The following is a 16,769-nucleotide window of genomic DNA, read 5'->3' as shown; positions in this document are numbered from 1 at the left end:
GACAAATGGAGACTGTGCTTGTTTTTCAACACCTTAACTTGCATTCGACTGTTGTAAATGATGCACAATGTGAGGAAACAGCAGTTAACATCATAATCCTGACAGATGTAATGAGAAGTGTACATGAAAAAGGAATTGAAACATGCGTTTATTTTCTTCATGTAAGCACTTCGTGTGTTGTGGCTGTACAGCCATTTCGTGATAAATGGAGACTGTGCTGGTTTTTCAACACCTTAACTTGCATTCGACTGTTGTAAATGATGCACAATGTGAGGAAACAGCAGTTAACATCATAATCCTGAGAGACGTAAGGAGGAGTGTACTTGAAAAAGGAATTGAAACATGCGTTTATTTTCTTCATGTAAGCACTTCCTGTGTTGTGGCTGTACAGCCATTTCGTGGTTGCTGCATTTGTCACATATTTATCGGTCAGAATATTTCAGGCAGACGGGAACAGCAGTAGAAGAGCTGAGTGGAAATAGTTTGAAACAAATATGGTAATGATTATGAAGGAAAAACAGAAAAAAAAGTAATGCCCCGGGTGAGGATCGAACTCACGACCTTCAGATTGCTCTGACATTGGAAGCTTGACTGATTATGAGACTGACGCGCTACCTACTGCGCTACCGAGGCTTGAAACGCTGATCGGAAATTTAGATATATATTTCTCAACTGTCACAAATGAAGTGCCAGATAAATGGAGACTGTGCTGGTTTTTCAACACCTTAACTTGCATTCGACTGTTGTAAATGATGCACAATGTGAGGAAACAGCAGTTAACATCATAATCCTGAGAGACGTAAGGAGGAGAGTTGTATATATAATGGGGGTTTTGGCTCACTTTCAAGAAATATCTCTGCAAAGCCTTATTTACTAAATAAGGCTTTGGTTGGGACCTTAGCTCTTGCTACTATTACCCCTACTACAAAAAGGTTGGGTGCCTATTACCGTGTATTGGTTGGAGGTAACACTGTGCCGTACGGTACGATCAATAATTCTTCTCTTACAAAACCCCTACCCGGCCCATTCCTCAAGTAGTACAAGTTAGGTTCGTCGGCTTTCATATCCACTTTATCTATGTTGTAAGTTTTGATTGACCATATAGGATCGGTGGCCCGCTTACGGCTATCACCCTCGTGTTCCCCCGGCTGGTATAGATACATTACCCCTACTACTTAACGTGTGTTGGAGGTAACACTGTGCCTATGTCACGTTTATATCGATGAAACAGTTTAATGTGAACCGCCTACGATCACTTTGGTGTTCGTAATAAAGGCTTGCTGGGCTTTTTGTATCCCCTGTTCTATGTACTTTTTTTTCTCGTCCTCGCTGATAGCAGACTTACGAGACTTGGATCGAATATCTTGTTTCATTCCGTTATATTTTTTGAGTTCAGAGAGGATTGAACGAAACTCCTCTTCTGAGATCTTACTATCAGAGAGTGCCGTGGAAATACGCTCACTCACTGTGTTCAGCTTTGCTTCGGCCAGAACCCTGATCTCGTCGTGTTTCAATGCCTTACGATTAAGTCTGCGTGATACTAACTTAAGCGCCAATCCTGCCAACCCTGCCACCCCTGCCGTTATTTCAATACCTAGCACTATAGGTGCGGCCACGATGGTAGCCAACAACCCAACACCTGCCGCCCCTAGTCCCATGCTGGTTGCCATAAGGGTAGTGTCAGCCCCGTCCACGATATTGAAAGCTCTATTATATTTTTTACATAGTGCTTTCCGCGTGTCACGGTCTTGTTCTAGTTGACGTTTCACATCACATAACTGCCTCAAGCGGAACCCATCTACGGTTTCCAGCGTCTTCGCTACTTCCTCTACGACTGGGTACAGACCCATCCTATAATGTATATTTTGAAAGATATTTTAATTGGGTTTCAGTTAAAAATCTATCAATGAATTTGAAGTCTACAAGTTCTAGACTACTAGTCATGGCAATAGGTGAGAGGCTAATAGAATTTCCTGTTGTAATAGAAACCCCACTGAGGTTTATTAAGTGGTTTATAGGACCCGTGGTATCCTGTTGTATAACAATACGACAATATTGGTTTATATAAGACCAGCGTATTGACACCCCGGGTAAAATTTGGTGTACTATTGGGGGGGTTCCATGGAATAAAGACGTAAAGAAGACTTCTATGATGAGGGTGAAAGGGGAGGATATTCTATCAAGATTACTGCTAAATGTTAATTTATTGTGTGGATAAGCACTTAACCCTTTTTTTTCGTGACCAGTAGATGGCATGTGTACTAATGTATTCTCCGGAATGAAATCCCCGGCCCAGATACCGTTGTTCTTAATCTTAGAGACAACCCCATTATTTAATGTGATATAAGGTGAGGTGAATGTTAAGTTGATCAGCCATTTGGGCTCTTTTAAATCCGGTAACGGCACCCGTCTGTACGCGTTGTCTTTGAAGTGCAGGATGTATAATTCATCTTCCTCACCAGGCTGATCGAATCCCTCCGTATCTCCTAGGTCGTTAAGCGTAGTGTTGGGATGATGACTGGTCATTATTATATTATTAAGATATAATTTCCAACTGGTTTTCTGATAATAATTCAGGGGTTAACTTCATACCCATGAAGTGTATGTTGTCAGGCAGGAAGATATTGATTAGTGATATCTTGTTTTCCACGATCACGTTGACCCCCTGCAGACTGGTCTTGGAGTCGACACCCACCCGCACGTAAACATTGCAAACTTGATACTGATGTTGTTTGCCCCACCTGAGTTTGATCCCCTTCACAATCTCGACATCATTCCCCGATGGTTCCCCTAGGTAGACTTTGATGATATGTGTTCCGTTTGCCGGTAGACTCTCTAGTATCTTGACCACGCCTTCGAATTCAGACACCAACTGCAATTTCACGTTTTGTATGGCCGGTTTACTCGATAGCATGTGGGCTGCTATATTGTTGACTGGGCTGACGACTACGCTACGTCTCTGAGTTGGGACGTAAGCCACGAGCAGGGTTCCATTGTTCACGACTTTGTTTAGGTGGTTGTCTTTGTTATCCGTGAACACGTAAGGGGAGACGAGTTTAATATTGATAAACCAGTCGTTATCGGGTAACAACACCCACTTGTCATCTTCGGTGAAGACGAGCATATATGGCTTGTTTCGGGCGACGGTAGTGCTCTCAACATCGTCTAAGTCGAACAGTTTACCCCCGAACGATGGGTATATTACCCAATTATTATCACCGGTGTTGACAAGGGCGTACTTAGTGTTGACTGTTGCTCTTGTGGTATCTACTATATCACTTAGGGTTCCACCGGAGGGGATTTCAACGCGTTTGTAAATGTTGTTTTTCAGTTGCAAGGCGTATGATTTACCATCTACTCCGGGAGCGTCGAAACCGCGCGTGTCTCCGAGGTCGGAGATCCCGATATTGACGCATTTTTTCACTCCGGGCCCTTGTGCGCTGGTCATTTTACATGTAGCGTTAAGCTGAGGTATCCTATATTTACAGGATTATGATTTATATCTAACACCGATATTGTCAGCTCAGGTATGTTGCCCTGAGTTAATCTCTTATACTGCCGTGGTGAAAATGACTCGGTTCTACCGTCGTTGTATTTCTCAGTTTTCACCGGCACTGCTCTCAGTATAGTGGAAGGGTGACCTCCTTGAATGTTATACGTTGTGCTCACCTGATCGAGATGAATGTACAGCTCTCAGGACGGTACTAGGTCGGGTAACTTCGTACCTGTGACGGTTGTTGTTGGTTTTATCTCGTCAGGAGACATACCGAGTATCCTCGCTAATGGTCGGCCGAGCCTCAAGGGGTTTCTTCCATTGTTGATTAATACCACTGTACCGTTTGAGTCGTTCATCTTGAGTTCGGCTCCCAGGGGTTTGAAGACCTCGTCGTTTAGAGAGCACACGCTGTAGTAGCCGTCAGTTATCTGACTGCGAGTTCCACTGACGAACAGCTTATTGTTGCTGATATTAATGTTAGTCCATTGTGGTAGGTAGGTGATATCGCAGAGTGCGACTTCGAGTTGACCTGACGTGTTATCGATCGCGTGCGTCAGCTGAACGGCCTCACCGCTCGTTATCCCTGGAAGTGTTATGTACATATTATAATATATAATTTATATATTATAATATGGATTTAGCACACTTGAAAATCGTGGTGAATGCAGATGGTACGGGGTTTAAAACAACCTTTATTAATATCTTTGAAAACTATATCGTGTCCGTTAATAACGCGCAGGCGGTGGTAAACTGGAATCAAAACCCAATGCAGTTTTGGCAGAACCAACTCAACTTTGCTGTGTGGTGTGCGACGACAGGGTCGGGTGTGACACCAGACTACGGTATAGACGAACTGAGTAAGGCGGTCATTTTGTTTCATATTTATTATCAAACGAGACGAATATTGAAGGAAATAAGTGCTCCTCTTCCCCAAGATAAAGCGTGGAGTATGACGAATAACCCTTATGATAGACGCGCTTATGAACGTGTTTGTGGGGAGTTTGAGATTCCAACGAATAAAGACTTTCGCCTTCCTGGTGTGAACCATGGTCTCGGTATAGTTCTCGTGTACTTCTACAGGTCCGGAACATATCAGGCTGGTTCTAAAGATGGTTCATACAACCCAAACCGTCATACATTTACAGGCCCCACAACGAATGAAAAGATCCATGTCAGCTGTATAAAACAAACCAATCCTGATGCAGCCACAGCCTGGACTAAAATGATTTAAAAAACATCGAAAGAATTCACTCGTGCTGGTACAATACGCTTGAACGACTCGATTCGAACGTACGTGTGGGCGCTGTTGGGTGCGCAGTCTATGATGCGTTCCAACATCCTCGGTAAGGGAACTGCTTACGACGCTCAGAAACAGTTTGTTTCCAACGTTGAGGATGCTATCAATTCTCCAGTTGATCTCCCGAGGGCCATCGACCGTTACCAAAACGTGTTAGAATACGCCAGATCGAAAGTCAATTACGTATTCGGCGTGGGGTTGTACATGGCTCCGAGTGATATGCAACTGAGAATAAAAAAAGTGGTGGGTTATAACAACAAAATAGTCATAGCCACGGCGGACCAAAAGTTGGGTATCAACCCCGATATTAACACCCCCTATATCCCACACATCCCACCACGTGAAAAGGGTATAGTGGCGCCACCCCCGGAGCCTAAAATTCAACCAACACCACACCCCCATATTCATGTGGGGGTACCCCCCTATCAGCAGCATATTGATAATAAAACAGCCCTAGTGGTTGGTGGGGTAACTTTGGGACTTATTTGGTTAAAGATTTCTTAGCCGCTACGTACACCAGACCCGCCACGGCGACGATGGCTGCCCACAGGTTTTGACTGAGCCACATGGCAGTTTTAGACAGAGCGCTCAACAACCACGAGACGATGCTACCCAGGATGCCGGGAAGGGCTTCGGCGGCTTTACCAGCCAGTTTAGCTAGGCCTTCCCCGAGTTTTTTTATCCAGTCTTTAACACCACCGCCTGTGGGAGTGGGAGTTCCCCCGCCGGCAGGTGTGGGGGTTCCCCCTGTCAGTGACACCACCAGGGTTGATATGATGAAACCCAATGCAGTTAGAATGCTGGCGATGGTGATCCCTTGCTCCCGGAACAATATCCGAATCCTGTTGGCTAAAGTTGTATCCTCATTCAGTATTCTATCGATTGTTTCCCGAATGCGACTGATCTGAGATCGAAGCTGTTCACGATTCGAGGAAGCTGCTTCCAATCGTGTACGTCTCTCGTCTTCTAAATCACGTAGTCGTTCATTGATACGACGATTCATATCATCGTTTTCAGTTTCTTTGAGTTTGGTTTTTTCCTTAGCGATGTGCTCGTCGATTTCGTTCAGTTTCCCCATGTTGTTCACGAGTTCTCCACGCACGCGTTTCACGGCTTCGTCTAAGCCGTGCAGTTCCCTTACCGGAAAGTCAAACCCCGGTAACGGTTTGTCCCAGTAGGTGCTCAACAGTTTTTCTATGCTGTCCGAGGCTTCTGTAGCACGCTGTGGTGTCATTTCATCTCTAGTGGTGAGGTGGGATCTGGTAGCTTGCAGATCTTCTTTAACGGCCTTAGGTATTGCACCACCGTAATCATTCATGTTTAGATTTTTACGGATAAATTCGACACCATGGCGGCTGGCTAGAGTTGACAAGGCCAGTGGTTTTTTATTGCTCTTGTTAAAGAGGTCAACCCCTGGGTCAGACTTGAGGCGTAGAACACCCTTTGTGTCAATAAAAAAATTCTTATGGTATCGACCCTGTGGTTCAACATAGTTTTTATCTCTTCTTAAACTTTCGTAATAATCATTTACCGTTGTTTCCAAGAGTTCTTGGTTCAATGGTGAACTAGTAAATGAGGTCTCCTGCTCATCATCGAATGCCTGGGCACTAGCGCCCGGCATCTCCGTCATATCTATGTCTTCATCCATTAGTATTAAAAATATATTTCTTTTATATAACAATGTACGGCAGAAAATTAGATCCTTTCAGAAGATTGAGAGAGCCATTAGGCGCCAGAGCCGTGCGACAGTCGGTGACCATCACCAACAATCCCAGCAAGATAGACCAGAATCAAACTCTGCTGGTTAGATTTCCAAACCTTGGTGAGAATGATCTCATTGTACCAGGCACTGTTCGACTGGCGTTCAATATCACGTTGACCTCCGACAACGACAAACGCGAGCTAGTGCGGAACGTGGGTCGAGCTATCATCAAGAAAACGACCGTCAAGATCAGCGGTAACGAGGTGCTGAGCATCGACGACAGCGACGTGTTTCACTGCTACAGGGATCTCTGGAAAAGCGAGGGAGAACGAGTCAATGATGTGTACCAGGGTATCAGCAAATCAACCCGGGCGCGCATAGGGTATGTCTTCACGCAAGACCAGCAAGACAAGCTATCGGACGGTGTAAAGGCCATCGCTCGAGCATACGGGAATCGATTCTGCGTGCCGCTCGACTTCGAGTTGCTCACGGGACACGCGCCGTTTTACCAGGCCGCGCTGGGTGATAGACTCGAATACGAGCTCACGTTTAACGATTATAGCAAAGTAGTGCGTACGCCGAACGGTGATGAGGCCAGTTATGCCATAGACAACATCTCTCTGGAGTTCGACATGGTCACTAGCCCGGAGCTAGCCAGGCAGGTTCGAAACCAGTACTCTGGGAAGATGGCTATCCTGTACGATCGCGTACTGAGACATAGATCAGTCGTGCGAGATAAGAGCGACACTGTGTGGAATATCAACCTGAACGTGCCGGCGCGATCGATGAAAGGTATCCTGGTCGTCCCCGTGGAGGATTACGATCCATTCCGGAGGGACAGCGAGAAGTTTTTCAACCCCGAGATTGAAAAGGTGGAAGTGACCATCGAGGGCGTGCCCAACCAGCTGTTCAGTCATGGTATGAGACCACACCAGCAGTGGGATGAGATAAAAAAGCTACCAGTGGGGGATTACATAATAAAGGACCTGGACCTCGGCTCCGTGCAGATCGATGAATACCTGACCACCAAGTACGCCCTATGGTTGGACATGCGATCCACGGATGATGATAAACTGCACGGTAGCGGACGCCGTATAGATAACGGCAGCGAAGGGATAACCATCCAGATTGCTAAGAAGACTCAAACCGCTGGTAAGTTGAAATTATATCTGTACGTTATTATGGACGCGCAACTTAATATAGACAATGGGAGATTCGTGCAAGCCATCTACTAGTGGGGGAGACCCCCACACCCCCCAGGGGTACCCACAACTACCCACTGACCCACACTGCGCCATAGTGTGCGGGCAGACTGGCTGTGGGAAGACCGTTTTCGTGTTGGATATGTTGGAGGGTTACTACAAGGATGTGTTCGATAACATCATTATCATATGCCCTACTCTGAGCATGAATACATCGTACGCGCGACCTTGGGTGATGACGGACCCGGATGTACACAAAATCAACCCTGGAACACGCCTGCAGGACTGGTTGAAAGCTCTTCACGAGAAATTTAAAGGGGAACCGACGCTGTTCATACTGGACGACTGCAGCGCTAATCGCGAGATAACAAAAAAGAGAGACATGCTATCGTACCTGGCCTTCTCCGGCCGGCATGCAAATCACAGCGTCTGGGTGCTAACGCAGAAGTTCAACTCGGTGTTGAAAGACCTAAGGGAGCAGACGCGATGGGTGGCCTTATTTCACTGCAAGGATAGGGATTCGTTCGAGGAGTGTTTGAGAGAGAACGATGTGATGAGTAAATTAGAACGGGAACGGGTGAAGAAACAGCTCGCTGAAACTAAACACGCTAAGCTCGTGCTAAAGACCGACCAACCAGTAGCATATATAGTATGCTAAGCAAAGCTAAGCAAAGCTAAGCAAAGCTAAGCATAGCTATGATATTCGAAGTGTTTGTCGTGTGCAACTTAACCTTCATTTCACTGTGTTTTGTCTGCATCGGGTATTATATAGTTAAAACTAAATCTTTCTTGTTATATTATAAGATGGAGTGTGAGGAATTGATCGAACAGTTGGAGGGTTCCCCCACTGTGGGGGATTCCCCCAAGCGAGAGAAACTGGTGGCGTTGGCTGTTGGCGGCAAAGCCAAACATTACTTTGGAGACTACACCCCGGATAAAATTCACAAAATGTCAGCCGAAGAAATCGATAAGCTGTACGCTAGATACGAGTCCCGGCTCGGAGCAGAAATGACAAAAACAATAGGATCGGCTATGACCCAGATATACACCGGTATTGTATCACACTTCCTTCCCATTCCACCAGAGCGCCGACTTTACCTGCTGCCGGCGTGCCCAACCAGCTGTTCAGTCATGGTATGAGACCACACCAGCAGTGGGATGAGATAAAAAAGCTACCAGTGGGGGATTACATAATAAAGGACCTGGACCTCGGCTCCGTGCAGATCGGTGAATACCTGACCACCAAGTACGCCCTATGGTTGGACATGCGATCCACGGATGATGATAAACTGCACGGTAGCGGACGCCGTATAGATAACTGCAGCGAAGGGATAACCATCCAGATTACTAAGAAGACTCAAACCGCTGGTAAGTTGAAATTATATCTGTACGTTATTATGGACGCGCAACTTAATATAGACAATGGGAGATTCGTGCAAGCCATCTACTAGTGGGGGAGACCCCCACACCCCCCAGGGGTACCCACAACTACCCACTGACCCACACTGCGCCATAGTGTGCGGGCAGACTGGCTGTGGGAAGACCGTTTTCGTGTTGGATATGTTGGAGGGTTACTACAAGGATGTGTTCGATAACATCGTTATCATATGCCCTACTCTGAGCATGAATAAATCGTACGCGCGACCTTGGGTGATGACGGACCCGGATGTACACAAAATCAACCCTGGAACACGCCTGCAGGACTGGTTGAAAGCTCTGGTGTAACCAACATAAAGTGACCAACCCCCGACTGTTGTTGGCTGTAGGTGTAACTGCTGCCTTGGCTATCTCGTGGTTATACGTGGGGGTACCCTCCCACAGTGAGCCCCCACCCAATAGTGAGCCCCCCACCCCCACGGTAGACCCGCATATCATGTTATAATTTTAATATTTTATATTATATACATAATGTCTGAGGGGAAAACGTTCGTCAACGACGCATACCACGCCACAGTGGTCGCCAGTCTAGCCGTAGGGTACGCTCGGTTGACTAAAATGGTGCTTAAACAACCAACTATCAAGCTAGATTTCAACCTGCAGGATATGGGTATGCTTATAATGAACCTTGGTATGGCGATGGCCACAAAAGACATCCTAGTAAAACAAGGGATCATACCTGATAATATAATGAAATAAATATAGGGATGGCCATGATAGCTATGATGGTCGGTGGGGCGTTAGTGAATGCCCTGGCATTTTCCGGGAGTAATTTCCTCTTCTCGAAACTACGAGATGATCACGCGGCTGAAATACAGGAAGAAAGGAAGCGACACGATCTCGCTACTGAGAAATTACAAAGAGCACAGGACGAGTACATTAAAAAACGCCTCCAGAGGATCGATTTTATTAACGAACAACTCAAGCGTGAAAACCATGCCATTAAAACATTCTACGATGTCGATGAAGCAATGAAAGAATACTATCTACTAACTGGTAAACAATTGGAACCGCTCAATAAACCCACACTCGCTCAGTACTACACACCATCCAAGGGACAAATGAATCGTGAACTGGGCTTCATAGTGTTGGGTATAGCAGCTACTGCGTTGGTTGCGAAGCAATTAAATTAAAATACCTATATAAGTAAACATGAGACCCGCTCCATACCGATGCGAATACATACTTATGGGGAAGACCGAGGCCTGTGGTAGGAAATGCAGGAATCAGGGGTTCTGTTGTTTCCATATGGGAAGTCCTAACTACACGTGTTCTGTGTGTGGTATCGGGGTTAAAGGACACTACTGTCTATGTAAAGCTCACGGAGCGAACGTAGTCAGACATCAACTCATCTACGAGAATAAAAAAGGCTACATAAAAGAACGTAGGCGACTGCTCAAGATAGACTCCAGTGCGTGAAAGGGTTACCTCCCCTTACTGTGAACCAATTAGACATTGGTTCTCTTAGGTGTAAACACGATGTCTACTGTACGCGAGCTGAAGAGGGTCGCAAAACAGAGAGGTGTGATCGGGTATTCTCGAATGCGGAAGTCAGCATTGTTTAAATTACTAGGTTTAGAAGCTCCTCCTACGGTAACACAATTAAAAGCTCAAGCAAAACAGCTTGGATACACGGGTTATTCAAACCTGGGGAGAGCCGGGTTAACCGCATTGTTATCACATGCCCCCGTAGCAAAACCTCCCACTGTAAAACAACTGAAAACCGAGGCACACGATTTGGGGTTAGGCGGGTATTCCCGTATGAGAAAACCACAGCTTGTAGAATTATTACGACAGAATAGAGCTATTGACCTACAGTTCGTGCGCACTGAGCGCGCTGTAGGCAACTATTTGAGAGGTTGGCGCATGCATGTTGATAGAAACATAGACATTACAGATATCAAGCCTCTGATAGCTGATAAGGTCAACCAGGAACTAAATAACCTAGGAAGTATCAAGTTTCAGATCACAGTGAAAATGTCGCTCGATAAGCAGGTTGGGGGTCCCACAGGGGCCACTGAGTATGTTCAGCCTTACTTCCGAGGTCAACAAGAGGTCGCCACACATACAGAGACCATTGACACATCAATCGATACCAGTTTTCAGCAGATACGAGAATACCTAGAACGCTACACACACTTGGGGTCCGGGTGGGCTGTAGATAAAATCGATAATGTCTATCTAGATATAGCTAACTACGTGCCGTTCAGAGGCGGATCATACCTAGCCTTGCCTCCCTACTATAAGAACAAACATGCCATAGTAAACGTTAAGAATAGAGGAAACGATTGCCTGAGGTTAGCTATCAGGTCAGCCTTATTTCCAGCTGGCGCTAATTCAGATAGGCTTTCTAGCTATCCCCAAGATGATGGGCTTAATTGGGATGGTATAGATGAACCCACCCCCATATCCCAGATCACTAAAGTAGAAAAACAGAATAATCTGGCTATAAATGTCTTTGGGCATGAAGGTAACACAACAATAGTACACAGGGTCAGTCCGGGGGTACCCCCCGCTCGCGTTATCAATATATTCATGATCCAGCGAGGTGACAAGTATCACTACACATGGATAAAACACTTTAGCAGGCTGTTGTATGACCAATCGGCACACAGAGAAAAGACCCACTTCTGTGAACGATGCCTACATGGCTGATTTATTAGAATCCCACCGGGATGATTGTCAAGGTGTGGGGCAGACAGCCATACGAGTCGACATGCCTAAGGAAGGTGATAATATCCTAAAATTCAGTAACCACAAGAACCAAATGTCTGTGCCTTATATCATATACGCCGACTTCGAAGCCTTAGTTGTGGGTGGGGATTCCCCTACACCCCCTAGTGGGGAGAGCTTCACCCACAAGACACAAGAGCATAAAGCCTGTTCGTTTGGATACATTGTCGTCCGTTGTGACGGGGAAACGAAAGCTCCGGTAGTGTATAGGGGCCCTGACGCGGCTGAAAGGTTTCTAAAGTGTTTGCAGGAGGAAGAAAAAATTATTAGGAATGCATTGTATAAAATCGCTCCCATGCGTATGTCCCGAGTCGACAGGCTAGCTCACGCTAGTAGCACTAACTGTCACGTGTGTGACTCACCACTTAACGGTGATTCGGTGAGAGATCACTGCCACATAACTGGTAAGTATAGAGGCGCCGCTCACAGCGCGTGCAACCTCAAGCTTAAAATCAACCCTAAGACAATAAACATCCCCGCTGTCTTTCACAACTTGAGAGGGTACGACTCACACTTGATCATGCAGGCCATCGCGAAAATCGATGGTAATATAACGTGCATCCCCAACAACATGGAGAGATACATCTCCTTCAGCTTAAACGGACTTAGGTTCATTGACTCGTTTCAGTTCCTCCTGTCGTCACTCGACAGTCTGGTCAAGGCCAACAATACCTTCCCTATCACCGATCGATACACAGACGCCGAGACTAGACCCCTGCTTATGAGGAAGGGTGTGTACCCCTATGAGTACATGGATAGTTGGGTCAAGTTCACCGAGACCAGACTACCCCCTATTGACTGCTTTTATAGTAAGCTGAATGAGGCGTCCGTCTCACGAGATGATTACTCGCACGCGATTAACGTATGGAATAAACTGGGTTGTAAGAACCTGGGTGATTATCATGACCTGTACTTGAGGACAGATGTACTGCTGTTAGCCGATGTGTTTGAAACGTTTAGGCGGACGTGTTTCAAGCAGTATAAACTCGACCCCGCATGGTATTACACCAGCCCAGGTCTGTCGTGGGACGCCTTGCTTAAAAAGACCGGAGTTAATTTAGAATTGCTCACAGATTACGACATGCACCTATTCATTGAGAAAGGCTTGCGAGGTGGGATTTCCATGGCATCCAAACGATACGCGAAAGCAAATAATCAATACGTGAAAGGTTACGATCCTAACAAGCCAACCAATCACATTCTCTACCTCGACGCAAACAACCTGTACGGCTGGGCCATGAGCCAGTATCTACCTACAGGGGGATTCGAATGGGTACCCCACGTTGATGTTATGGGGGTTGCATCAGATTCGAACAAAGGGTATATCCTCGAGGTTGACTTAGAGTATACCAAGGAATTACACACATCACACAACAGCTACCCCCTGGCCCCCGAACGTATGAGGGTTAACCCAGACTGGATGTCTGAGTACCAACATAACTTGTTAGGTGGGCGTGTGACAGACGTTGAAAAACTCGTGCCTAACTTAATGAATAAGACCAAGTACATCGTTCACTATCGCAACCTACAGCTGTACCTGTCGTTAGGTATGAGGCTGACCAAAATACACAGGGTGCTCATGTTCGACCAGAGCCCATGGATGGAGCCCTACATCAGAATGAACACAGACCTACGAAAAAAAGCCACCAGTGATTTTGAGAAAAATCTCTACAAGCTCATGAACAACTCGGTGTTTGGTAAGACTATGGAGAACCTGAGGAAACGCTTGACCGTGAAGCTGGTTCGGTCGAGTGAGGAAGACAAGCTCAGGAGATTGATAGCCAGTCCGGCATTCAACCGTAGTAAGATATTCACAGACAACCTGGTTGCCCTACACATGAAGAAAAGCCACATAAAATTCAACCGGCCTGTTTACGTGGGGATGAGCATCCTCGATTTATCCAAACACCTGATGTACGACTTTTACTACAACAAGCTCAAGAAACAGTACGGTGACAGGTGTGAAGTGCTGTACACTGACACGGATTCCCTGCTGATGGAGATTCGAACCGAGGACGTGTACGAGGACATGAAAAAACACCTCGATTTATATGACACCAGCGACTACCCTAAGACCCATGCCATACACAGTACGGTAAATAAAAAGGTCCTAGGTAAGATGAAGGACGAGTGTGCTGGCACGCCCATAGCCGAGTACATAGGTTTGAGACCTAAGATGTACTCCATACTGAAAGCCGACAATAGTGAGATCCGGAAGGCTAAGGGGGTTAAGAAGTATGTGGTGAAACAACACATCAAACACGCCAGATTCAAGGAAGCCCTGTTCAAGACCCGTACCTTTAGGCATAAAATGAACACACTTAGAAGTGATGGACATAAGATATACGGACTGACTATAAACAAGACGTCCCTGTCGCCTATGGACACTAAACGTTGGATAGCTATTGATGGGATAAACACATACGCGTATGGACATGAAAAAATTTGAGGCTATTTACTACAGCCCGCGTGGGTACTGGAAAGGAGCTAGCGCAGTAGATAAGCTAGCTAAAATAGCGCGAGTACCCCCGGAGGAAGCCAAAGCGTGGCTTGAAAAACAAGCCCTGTGGCAGATCTATTTGCCGGCACCACGCTACGTGCCTAGAAGGAGGTTCGGTATTAACATACCTAATAGCGTTCACCAGGCAGACCTACTGTTCCTACCCCACGACAAGAGGTACAAGTATGCCTTAACCGTAGTGGACGTAGCCAGTCGTTACAAGGAAGCCGAACCCTTGACCACGAAAGATTCGGCCCAGGTAGCCAGAGGATTCGAACGCATATACAAACGCAGTCCGCTGACGTGGCCAACAGAGCTGCAAGTTGACCCCGGACGGGAGTTCATGGGTGCCGTGTCACAACTGCTAGCCAAACACGATACAAAGGTCAGGCGTGGCACGGCCGGAGCCCATCGCAGCCAAGCCATAGTTGAGAGATTTAATAGGACTTTAGCTGAGCGCTTGTTCGGCAATCAGTATGCTAGGGAGATGGTCACCCCTGGAAAACGATCGACTGAATGGGTCACGAGGTTACCCAAGGTGGTGTCGGCAATCAACCATGAAGTCACCCGTCTCACCGGTAAGAAACCGGCAGACGCTATCAAACTAAAATCAATAGTTGCAGAGTCGGCCGCTCCATTGCGTGGGAAGGAGAAACAGATACCAGATAGGGCCCTAGTGAGGTATCTATACCAGCCGGGGGAACACGAGGGTGATAGCCGTAAGCGGGCCACTGATCCTATATGGTCAGTCAAAACTTACAACATAGATAAAGTGGATATGAAAGCCGACGAACCTAACTTATACTACTTGAGGGATGGGCCGGGTAGGGGGTTTGTAAGAGAAGAATTATTGATCGTACCGTACGGCACAGTGTTACCTCCAACACACGTTAAGTAGTAGGGGTAATAGTAGCAAGAGCTAATGACCCAACCAAAGCCTTATTTAGTAAATAAGGCTTTGTAGAGACACTTCTTGAAAGTGAGCCAAAACCCCCATTGTATATACTACTAGGAGTGTACTTGAAAAAGGAATTGAAACATGCGTTTATTTTCTTCATGTAAGCACTTCCTGTGTTGTGGCTGTACAGCCATTTCGTGTTTGCTGCATTTGTCACATACTTATCGGTCAGACTATTTCAGGCAGACGGGTACAGCAGTAGAAGAGCTGAGTAGAAATAGTTTGAAACAAATATGGTAATGATTATGAAGGAAAAACAGAAAAAAAAGAAATGCCCCGGGTGAGGATCGAACTCACGACCTTCAGATTGCTCTGACATTGGAAGCTTGACTGATTATGAGACTGACGCGCTACCTACTGCGCTACCGAGGCTTGAAACACTGATCGGAAATTTGGATATATATTTCTCAACTGTCACAAATCACGTGCCAGACAAATGGAGACTGTGCTGGTTTTTCAACACCTTAACTTGCATTCGACTGTTGTAAATGATGCACAATGTGAGGAAACAGCAGTTAACATCATAATCCTGACAGATGTAATGAGAAGTGTATTTGAAAAAGGAATTGAAACATGCGTTTCTGTTTTTCATGTAAGCACTTCCTGTGTTGTGGCTGTACAGCCATTTCGTGTTTGCTGCATTTGTCACATATTTGTCGGTCAGACTATTTCAGGCAGACGGGTACAGCAGTAGAAGAACTGAGTGGAAATAGTTTGAAACAAATATGGTAATGATTATGAAGGAAAAACAGAAAAAAAAGAAATGCCCCGGGTGAGGATCGAACTCACGACCTTCAGATTGCTCTGACATTGGAAGCTTGACTGATTATGAGACTGACGCCCTACCTACTGCGCTACCAAGGCTTGAAACACTGATCGGAAATTTGGATATATATTTCTCAACTGTCACAAATCACGTGCCAGACAAATGGAGACTGTGCTGGTTTTTCAACACCTTAACTTGCATTCGACTGTTGTAAATGATGCACAATGTGAGGAAACAGCAGTTAACATCATAATCCTGACAGATGTAATGAGAAGTGTACTTGAAAAAGGAATTGAAACATGCGTTTATTTTCTTCATGTAAGCACTTCGTGTATTGTAGCTGTACAGCCATTTCGTGATAAATGGAGACTGTGCTGGTTTTTCAACACCTTAACTTGCATTCGACTGTTGTAAATGATGCACAATGTGAGGAAACAGCAGTTAACATCATAATCCTGAGAGACGTAAGGAGGAGTGTACTTGAAAAAGGAATTGAAACATGCGTTTATTTTCTTCATGTAAGCACTTCCTGTGTTGTGGCTGTACAGCCATTTCGTGGTTGCTGCATTTGTCACATATTTGTCGGTCAGACTATTTCAGGCAGACGGGTACAGCAGTAGAAGAGCTGAGTGGAAATAGTTTGAAACAAATATGGTAATGATTATGAAGGAAAAACAG

At 45.8% G+C, this 16,769-nt stretch overlaps 2 non-coding genes across 2 annotated transcripts; both read right to left on the bottom strand.

Moving 5' to 3' along the window:
• Positions 1 to 533: 533 nt before the first annotated feature.
• Trnam-cau (transfer RNA methionine (anticodon CAU)) lies at positions 534 to 633 on the bottom strand. The gene is made up of 2 exons: positions 597 to 633; positions 534 to 569 (listed from the first exon to the last, which is right to left on the bottom strand). It is a non-coding gene; the product is annotated as a tRNA-Met (tRNA).
• A 14,964-nt stretch (positions 634 to 15,597) lies between these two features.
• Positions 15,598 to 15,697, bottom strand: Trnam-cau (transfer RNA methionine (anticodon CAU)). The gene is made up of 2 exons: positions 15,661 to 15,697; positions 15,598 to 15,633 (listed from the first exon to the last, which is right to left on the bottom strand). It is a non-coding gene; the product is annotated as a tRNA-Met (tRNA).
• Between the last annotated feature and the right edge of the window lie 1,072 nt (positions 15,698 to 16,769).

Source organism: Haliotis asinina, chromosome 2, assembly GCF_037392515.1.
Source record: "Haliotis asinina isolate JCU_RB_2024 chromosome 2, JCU_Hal_asi_v2, whole genome shotgun sequence".
In the NCBI taxonomy this organism is placed as follows: Eukaryota; Metazoa; Mollusca; class Gastropoda; order Lepetellida; family Haliotidae; genus Haliotis; species Haliotis asinina.
Note: the sequence above shows the minus strand (reverse complement) of the source record. Positions and strands in the feature narration are given on the sequence as shown.